Here is a 9,049-nt window from a genome sequence, read left to right on the forward strand (position 1 = left end):
TTATTCTTTCCGTCTTGTTTTTCTGTATTATTGTTCTGTCGTGTGTGCATTCAATTTTGTTATCCTCTGCCTGCATTCCTCCAGGGCAATTTCTCGGCCACTAATACATATTATAGATTTTTGGATCCAATTAATTTGAAGGATATGAACTCCAGCTTTCCCAGTGGCACAGAGGCATTGCCAGCGCCTGTCCTACTCAAAAGATAACGAAAGCCCATCCAGTCTCCGCTCCCCCCCCCCCCCCCCTCCCCAAAGTCTTCCATTTTGCTGGGGCCTCTTCTCCCCCATCCCCCTCACACAGCATTTTGTCATGGGTGCCGCCGAATCAAGATTTTGGTTACGTGCCTGGCTTGCTCCCATTTTTTTGTTTGTTCATTAGTGTAGTATTTAACTGTAAGCACAGTGTTAATGCAGAGTAAGCAATAGCAGCATACTCTTGTTGGCTAGTGCTGATGATTGGGCCAGTTGGTAGACAATTATTAAAAATAAATTGTGAAGAATATGGGAACAGAGCATACGGACATGGCACAGCACTGTGTTCATCTCCTCCTCCTTGTCTGTGCGACTCCCATTCTTTGTTTCTAATAATAATTCATTTTTAATGATTTTCTGTTTGGTATCATCTGTATGGGGGTTCACTGTAACGACCCACCTGCCATTGCATTCACTTTGGGGGCAGCTCCCTCTTCCTTATGGTGCCATCGTAGAGGAAGTGCAGGGTGGGCGTCATTCTCACTCTTGTGGTGCAGTTCTCCAGTTTCCATAGGTTGCAAGCTGCCAGCCAAACTGAGTCAGGCCTGCGGGAAATGTCAATTCCACTCTTTTAGACGTAGACACCCACGTTTTGAGTGTACCTGAAAAAAAGCTTTAATAGAGAGGAAACAAAATAATTAGCCCTTTTTGAATGCATCTTTTTCTTTCGCTCGGAACATACATAAAAGTCACAAGCTATTGTACATTCAGTGGTGCGGCTTAATTTACGATGAGCATTTTTTATATAACTTCAAGCATTTAGAGAAAACATACAATATAATGGGTCGGACATAAATTGTTCCTGTGAACTATCCTATACATTTACACATTACCTGATATCATGAAAGCAACAGAGCAGGGAAGACTGTACTGCATGAATTACACATGATTTATAACCAATTAGAAGTTTGTATTTATTTCATTTATTACTATTGGCTAATTTTTTCGCGTTTAATATTTTTTATTTAAAAAGTCGCGTTTAATATTTAAAAAAAATATTAAACGCGACGTCCAAACTCATTTTATTTACATCGCACAATCGTAAACTTCGAAAGCGTGCCGCTTCGGCATACGCGAAGAGACAGCGCGTCTCTGCGGCACAGGCATAGGCAAGAAATAATGCTGCTCGCTCTTGTAACGTTTTTTCTCGCTCCCGCTTTACGAAACGAATCGGTGGCGAGCGGCTGTTGAGACCACACGGCAGAACTAGCATGACCTGTGATTGCTTGAACTGCCGTCAGACTGCACTTGAACGCTCCGCAAAATGCGTCATCGGACGAACGTCGTAGAACGGCGCCCAGAACAGCCTCTCGGCTCCGCCGCACACGAATCTTTCTCACCCTGCGGAGCAAGCCATAGGTTTTGAACAACGTACGCTATTTTTAATTAACGAAATAACACCGGCCAGAAGCATCGTTAGAATCAAGCATAGCTTAGCAAGCACATGGTACACGACAAAGTTTCAAAACAGCGACGCAGTTCGCAAAAACAGAAGTGCTCACCGGCGTTTGCAGCAGTGTTGATGAACTGTCCGCAACTTGCGTTGGTAAGACGCAGCGTCTCCCAGCTCTCAGTCATCCCTTGCTACGCTTGAACACGTTATTCGTAAGGAAGATATATAAAATATCGGCTAAAACGTAAAAAGGAAGCGATCCTCGAAGCCTGCCTAACTTCCAACGGCTGCCAACGGTAGCTGAGTGCAATAGCGATGGGCCTTGCGCAGTCTTCAAAAGGCTCTTCTTTTTTTTTTTTTTTGAAAACAAAACTAAGCAAATAAGTATTATATATATTACTATTAATAGTGTCACTATAATGTTGTAGAAAGTTAACAAAAATTTAGCCTATCTTAGGTTTTATCTAAGTTTTAGGTTTTCTTTTTAAACACGAAACCGAAACTATAGCTCAAGCACGTTTCGTTCGTCGTATTCATTTCCGTGCGTGCGTGCGTGTGTGCGTGCATGCTCCCGTGCTCGTGTGCGCGTGTGGATACGTCCGCGTGGTTGTTTGTGCGTGCGTCTGCGTCTGCGTGCGTTTGCGCGTGTACATGCTTGCGTACGCGCGTGCGCGCGTGTATGTGTGTGTGCGCGCGCGCAAGCATATCTGTTTATGCATTCTATTGAACTACGCTAGCAAGAAGGCCAATAGACCGATCTCACCAAGCGTTCCACGCATGCGTGACGCCGCCATAGCTGTAGTTTGTAGGAGGCAGACGCCAATTCACGAGATAGCTCATGCCGCCTCGTGCTCTGCTCGCGCAGACCTCTAGCAGGGTTGTCGCGTGTGCAGAAAGACTACAGCTCCCACGATGCATGTCGGCAGCGGTGGCGTACTCAAACTAGCTGTGGGATCGGTCTATTGAATGTCCCTGGGCACTGCAAAAAACAATAAATGATTTTATTTTTATTGTTATTATTGAACTATGCCAGCGTGAAATCCAGTGATTCTTCCTTAACTCTGCAGTAAATACTAGTTGATTGATTGATTGATTGAGCTTTATTTTTGCTGGTCGTAATTTGAAATAGATGCCGATCGGATTTTCGGAGTATACAGATTTTGGTTGATTAGCCATAAATAAAAATAAAATGAATAAAAAAATATACTGTGGTTCATCAATTCATTTAATGTACACTGAGCCTAGTTATATAAACTGAAGACGACATACAGATATCTATCGCTTCCTTTTTTTTCTAAATTATGCTGTTAAAAATAAAGAACACCCTTGACCCAATAACTGAGCACCGTTCCAACACCCTTCCAGCTCTCAGCACCCCTCACAATGAATCGGAAGGGTGCTCGAGCAAAAGCACCCTCGCGCTCGTCGTGAGGGGTGCTAACCCTGCAAGAAATAGGGTGCTAGACGGCTAAGTGAAGGGTGCAAACCCCCTGCAGCACCCCTAAAGGGTGCTGTAGCACCCTTAAAGGGTGTAAAAAAGTTAAGTGTGTATGCTTTCTGGGTAGAACTCGTTGATCGTCATCTTGTTTATGCGTTTGAATTTCTTCTTTCTCTTTCTTTTTTTTTCTTTATGTGTTTTATAAGTGTATTTATTGGTTCAGTCAGGTTAGTTTGTGCTACCCCAAAAAAGGCGCCACTGTTTGTTCCAAACTTCAGCGCAGTTAAAAAGAAAATGAATAAAAAGATTAAGCAAAGCGGAATTTGCTCGCTTTTTGCCCGAGAAAGACTTCTCGGGCTAAAAGCAAGCAGATTCCGTTTTGGCTAATCTTTTTATTTTTAACGTCGTATCTTAGGCGGCAAAGAAATAGGACTAGGCGGATTTTTTCGCTCGCTCACCAGTCACCTAGCTGTGTTTGGAGATTTGTGTTTGTCCTTTGTCCCTCTTGTTCACCTTCTCCAGGGATTATTTTCGTCATTCTCGTCCAGCTCGTTTGCCCCTTTGCATTTAATTGCATTATAAGAAATACCTCCCGGCATAGCCGATTCACGCAGGATACCCTCAACACTCAACTAAAAACGGTGTCGCGTACGTCATGTCAGGATATCGTTGGCGCGACTCATCCCATTCGTTAAATATTGGCTAAACCAAAATGGTGTGGGCACAACCTTTTCGAATATATCCAATAGCGGCGACATATGGTGTGTTGCCTGGGCTGTATATTTACACGTCTTCGGTCACCTTTTGCGAGCAGAGGTGATTTTTTGAATCGAAGTTGAACTGATAAAACTGATGCACGCGCGACACGTAATTTTCGGCTCCTCTCGGACGAAGAGTTCGATCGGAGTTGCAAAAAAACATTCTCTAGCACTTCCTAATCATACGCGTCTTTGTGTGGCGATTAATTATATTCGAAGTTGGTACCGCCGTACATCAGCAACCGTTTCATCAAAGCAATAAACATGAACGGTTATAAAATCATGGGTGTAATCGACAGTATCAACATTACGCCTGTCTCACACCGTGTGAATGAAAGGTGTGTGGACGTCCGTTAACCACTTGACCGGGGACGGAAGCATAGAGCACTGCTCATCGTCATTTGCGCCGGGTTTTCGGGCAAAAACCGGTAGGAATAAATGGCCTCTCCTCTGGCGTGAAGAAAAACGGCGTCGATGACAATGATATTGACCGAACAGAGGGGAAAGCGGATTTGTGTAAGAATAATGTGACGCGCATTCTTGCACGTTCTCGTTGATGTCCTGAAGTTTTGACGGGACGCCGGACCGATGCATCGCTACATAATTCCAAGCAATTTGAGCTACGTCTTGGTATTGCACAAAGTATAAAATCCACCGCTTAAAGCACATATTAGATAAAAATTCAAAGTTGCTAATGCAGGCGACATTTTTTTTTCCGACTCATTTCATAGCTAGCTCCTCGATTTGGGGCACATGCTGCTATACCGCGATGACGATAATCGATGTCACGATGTCCTTACCGGTTCCTCTCGTAGACAAGGGTTTCTTCGACGTGATTAACTCCGACTCCTTGAAATCATATAAGTCCATCACACCCTTCCTACACGTTATGAACGGGGGGTGTTGCAACGAGCGCCTACACCCTTCTAACACGATTTCCTGAGCATATTTCAAATTGTGGGTGCGATAGGGGTGTAAGAGGGGTGTATGTAGGGTGTAAGCCTTCTCGTACACCCCTGTTACACCCACCAATACTCAAAATCGTGTAAAAAGGGTGTAGGAAGGGTGTAGGAAGGGTGTTGGTTAAAACAAACACCCTTTTAACACGATTTTGGGTGTTAAAATATTTACTGTGTAGCGGCTGCGGGTTGCATCATCTGCCCCTCGCTAAAAGAACACACGGCAATTGCATCAGCCGCCCCCACCTCCAACACCACATCAACACTCGGCTACTGTCTCAGTGGGCCTTCTCGCCCTCGGGGGACTATATAATATGGTCTCAGGGTCCCCGAAGACACCGATTTCAGTGTTCCCGCGTCACGCAGCCTGCTGTTTATTATGTACTATGCATTTGTGTATATCTTGTACTGTCTTCCCCCCTACAATAATGCCCTAGCAACAGCGCTGTAGGTAACCGAATAAATAAATAAATAAATAAATAATTAGATACTACAATAAAATTTCGGCGATTATTTCTTAGTCTATTCGTGTCCAAGGGAGTAGTATCACACCGGACCCGCCAATCTCTTGTTGAAACAGAAACGAAAAGTAATTTTGAAATGAATTAAAGAATTAAACGATCAGTAAAGTGCACCTACTGGATGTCGCTAAAGCCTCATTTGTAATGCCCGTCTAGGAACCTTGACAAGAGTGACGATGCCTGTCTCGCCTAGAACTACACGTGCCATGAACCTGATGTCTTTTCTCCAGCTCCCTGGCCACCACGAGAGAGGAGGGGAGGGAGGAACTCCCGTCTCACCGGTACTTTCTTTTGTATGTCCCAGACGTCGCTATTGTCCCTCTACCAGATTATAGAAGATTAACCCGTCACTCAAAATTCATACAAAGGCAGCTTTGGGGTTAGTTGCAGTGGCCCGAGCCCTGGCGTGCTTCGGCCGCTTCGGTGGCTGGAACGGCTAGGACACCCTGTTGACGTCAGCCTCGCGGGAGCTTTGCTCGTCCCGAGACAATCTAAGACAGGACGATTGCGGCGGATGTCACGTGCACTGCTGGCTGCTCACCGAGTACTTGCCGGATTGGGCCGTTTATAATGAGAAATACAGTCATCAGGCTCAAAATACAAACGTGCGATTGTCATTTGCGGATATTGTGGATCACATTCAACCCATTTGTGAGCAGGCAAGCACTGAAGTATCCCTTTCCTGAAGCGCTGGTATTACACAAAAAGCAAACTGTATACAAGATAGATCCCGCCAAAAAAATTAAACCACAGCTTTTTTTAGATCAAGTCGAATGAAACTCAGTACATTTAACAAGATTCCAAAAATGTTTCAGTGTTTATGACACTCAAACATTCAAAGTCCCTCTCGGACCCGATGAAACCGAATTCCATATTCCGTGCTTTTTAGAAAAAAGAAAGTGAAAAAAATTGCAAAAGAAGGTAGGAAGAAAGTTAAAAATGCAACGTGCTCAAAAAAACAGCCAACATCTCACTGAAATAATTAGTTTTTTTTTTTTTTTTTTTTTTTTTGTTTTCAGAAAAGCACACTTCAATGAAGAACGGCAATTGATGTTCTGAGGCTAACCAGAAGATTTTTTTTCTTAAACTGCTCCTGCTTTTGAGTGAACGGTAGAGGGCAGGTAAGCTCAGCACGAGAGTCCTATTGAACCCGTTTGTAAGGTAGAACTAACTAGCGTTTTGTGTTTTTGGATTAATCCCAAGAACTCCGAAAACCACACGCCAGTAAAATTTTGGTCACATAGACTTTATTCGATGACCTCAAAATTTTGATATGCCATTGCCCCTATCCACCACCCCCCTCCCCCCCCCCCCCCCCCCAAAAAAAAAAAAAAAAAGCTTGGGAAAGTGCCACCGTTAAAGGAAAAGTTTATGCGTATTCCGATTTTTTTAAGGTATCGGCGTTTATCGAAACAACACTAGTGTGCAACGTTCATCATGAAAAAAAATATGTGTTGAAGATGGCCATGGCACCAACTTGAACTCCAGCTAAAGAAATGTTAATTGATACAAGCGCGTTTTATTTTTAATCTAGCATACATTTACACTCGGGTATAATATATTTACTTATTTTTTAATAAAAAAAAAACACTGTGATATTAGACTTGAAACTTAAAAGAATCGGGAACCGAACAAAAGGAACTTCGATAACCTTTGAATGTTTGGCAAAAAATAAACTCCGGAAAACACCTGAATTTGATGAGCAATAAACTCCGAAAAAAAATGGACCCTAGGTGTAACCTAAACGGTGAAAGATTATTTAAAAAGAAAACGCAGCGGCACGTAGATGAAGCTCAGTCTGCGTACTGTCTGTTTTTTTTTGTTACATTTCACTATTTATAAAAATTAATCAATACTTGCATCCAAAGTGGAACACAACTCATACCTTCTACGTCACTTGTGCGCTGCTGAAGGAACCAGCCTTGTCCGGACAGGTAATTTTTTTCAGAAGCACATCACTCGCACAGAAGGCGCAAATTTCACAAGCTGCGTACATATTCTTATGTGCCCTGTAGCTTAAAATATTAATAATAGTCGTGCATATAGGAATTCTATTCTATTAACGAATTATTACTGAATGAATAAGATATGAGGTGTGACGAAAAAATAAAGCGATTTACCACTCGACTGTACGGAGGATGGTGCTCAGTGTAATGATGCCGAGAACTCTAACGGAGAAATGACAAGCCCTACTCCGAAGAAAAAGGGTGTATCGTTACACCCTTTTGTCCCATATAATGCACCCCAAAACTTTAGTTCAACGTACAGCTCACTATAGTCGAACAGACGGCCCCACATTTTACGAGGGGCTTGGGAACGGTGCGATATAGCTTATTAAATAGCCAAAGTGCGTATCAAAGACCACGAAATAAAAAAAAAAACAAGGAAACACTGAGGTTCTGCGGTAAAGCCGAGAAAAACCTGATTTTTTTTTCTTTGTAGTCAGTGACAAGTACTTTAGCTATTTTATTAAGTTGTACCACACGGCTATCAAGCCTCTCGAGAAAGTTAGTACCGTCAGGTCGACGTCAGTGCACTGTAAGTTGAGCTGAAGTTTTGGGGTGTCTTATATGAAATAAAGGGTGTAAAAATACACCCTTTGTTTTAGAGTGCGGGCGCTTGTTGAGCAATTTGCGGCAATAGATTCCAGTGATTTGAAGCGCTTCTCTCAGAACGGCTGCTGAATGCCGAAGGTGGATTCGGGCATTAAAGGTTTTGTGTCTCGTACAGCTTTCAAACTTAAATACTCCCACACAATGGGTCGCATGCTTGCCATTTCAAGGGGTCTTTATGCGTTCTCGTCGCCGTTTACGCGCATTATCTGCCAGATGTAGTGGTCTTTCGAACGGAAAGTCTTCATTTACTTGCTGGGCCTCAATATTCTTTTCTTTCCACGTCGCGGGAAGTATTTCACATGTGGCGGAGGCAAGGTTGCATTTGTCGCCATCTCCGTAACAAGAAAAATGAGCGACATCCTGAAGTTACACTTGACCGGTGCAGACTTTTAATATAAAGGTTATGGTTGAGAATTGAAGCTAAGAAATCACAGATTCAACTGTTCAGTGTAATTTCACTCGGACAGTAAATGCTGGCAAACCAGGACTACCATTTGCTATCGATGAATGTAGGGTTAACATTTTTCCCGGGCCAAACAAATTATTAAATTATTAAAACGATACCGGACATCAAAATACCCCTTATATCTTAGCACAGATTGTCAGATTATTCCCATACCTTCCAGATCATCGATTGGATGTCTTGGAATGGGTTTTGCTCTTGCCTAGATACTGCGCAAAAATCCTTGGAGGGGACAAAATGTTTTGCATGAAGGTTCTAACTAAAGCCGCAGTTTCGTTAAAATAAAAGTGACAAGCAGTAGGCAGACTATCGGGACCTGACTACTGCCGGTAAGAGTGACGTTCACGACTTCACGACTTTATAGATATTTCCAGGTTTCTGTGGTCAATAAAGTCGCCAAGTAGCGTGTGACTTTTTATGTTTTCAATAATTTGTGTATTTTAATAACATAAAAATATCCATATTGTGTGAATCCCAAACTTTATATGAATTTTTTTTTTTTTTTTAACGCGCATTGTGCGGTAAGGGAAATATAACTACGACCACGCTCTGGAGGCTACAGCGAGCTTCTCTAGTCCGCCGTTGGAAGAAATGACAATAATGCTATTTTTTTTTTACTTTTGTCATACACATACATTTATGAAAAGAAG

The sequence above is a fragment of the Ixodes scapularis genome, unplaced genomic scaffold (assembly GCF_016920785.2).
Source record: "Ixodes scapularis isolate PalLabHiFi unplaced genomic scaffold, ASM1692078v2 PGA_scaffold10__122_contigs__length_95168666, whole genome shotgun sequence".
Taxonomy (NCBI): domain Eukaryota; kingdom Metazoa; phylum Arthropoda; class Arachnida; order Ixodida; family Ixodidae; genus Ixodes; species Ixodes scapularis.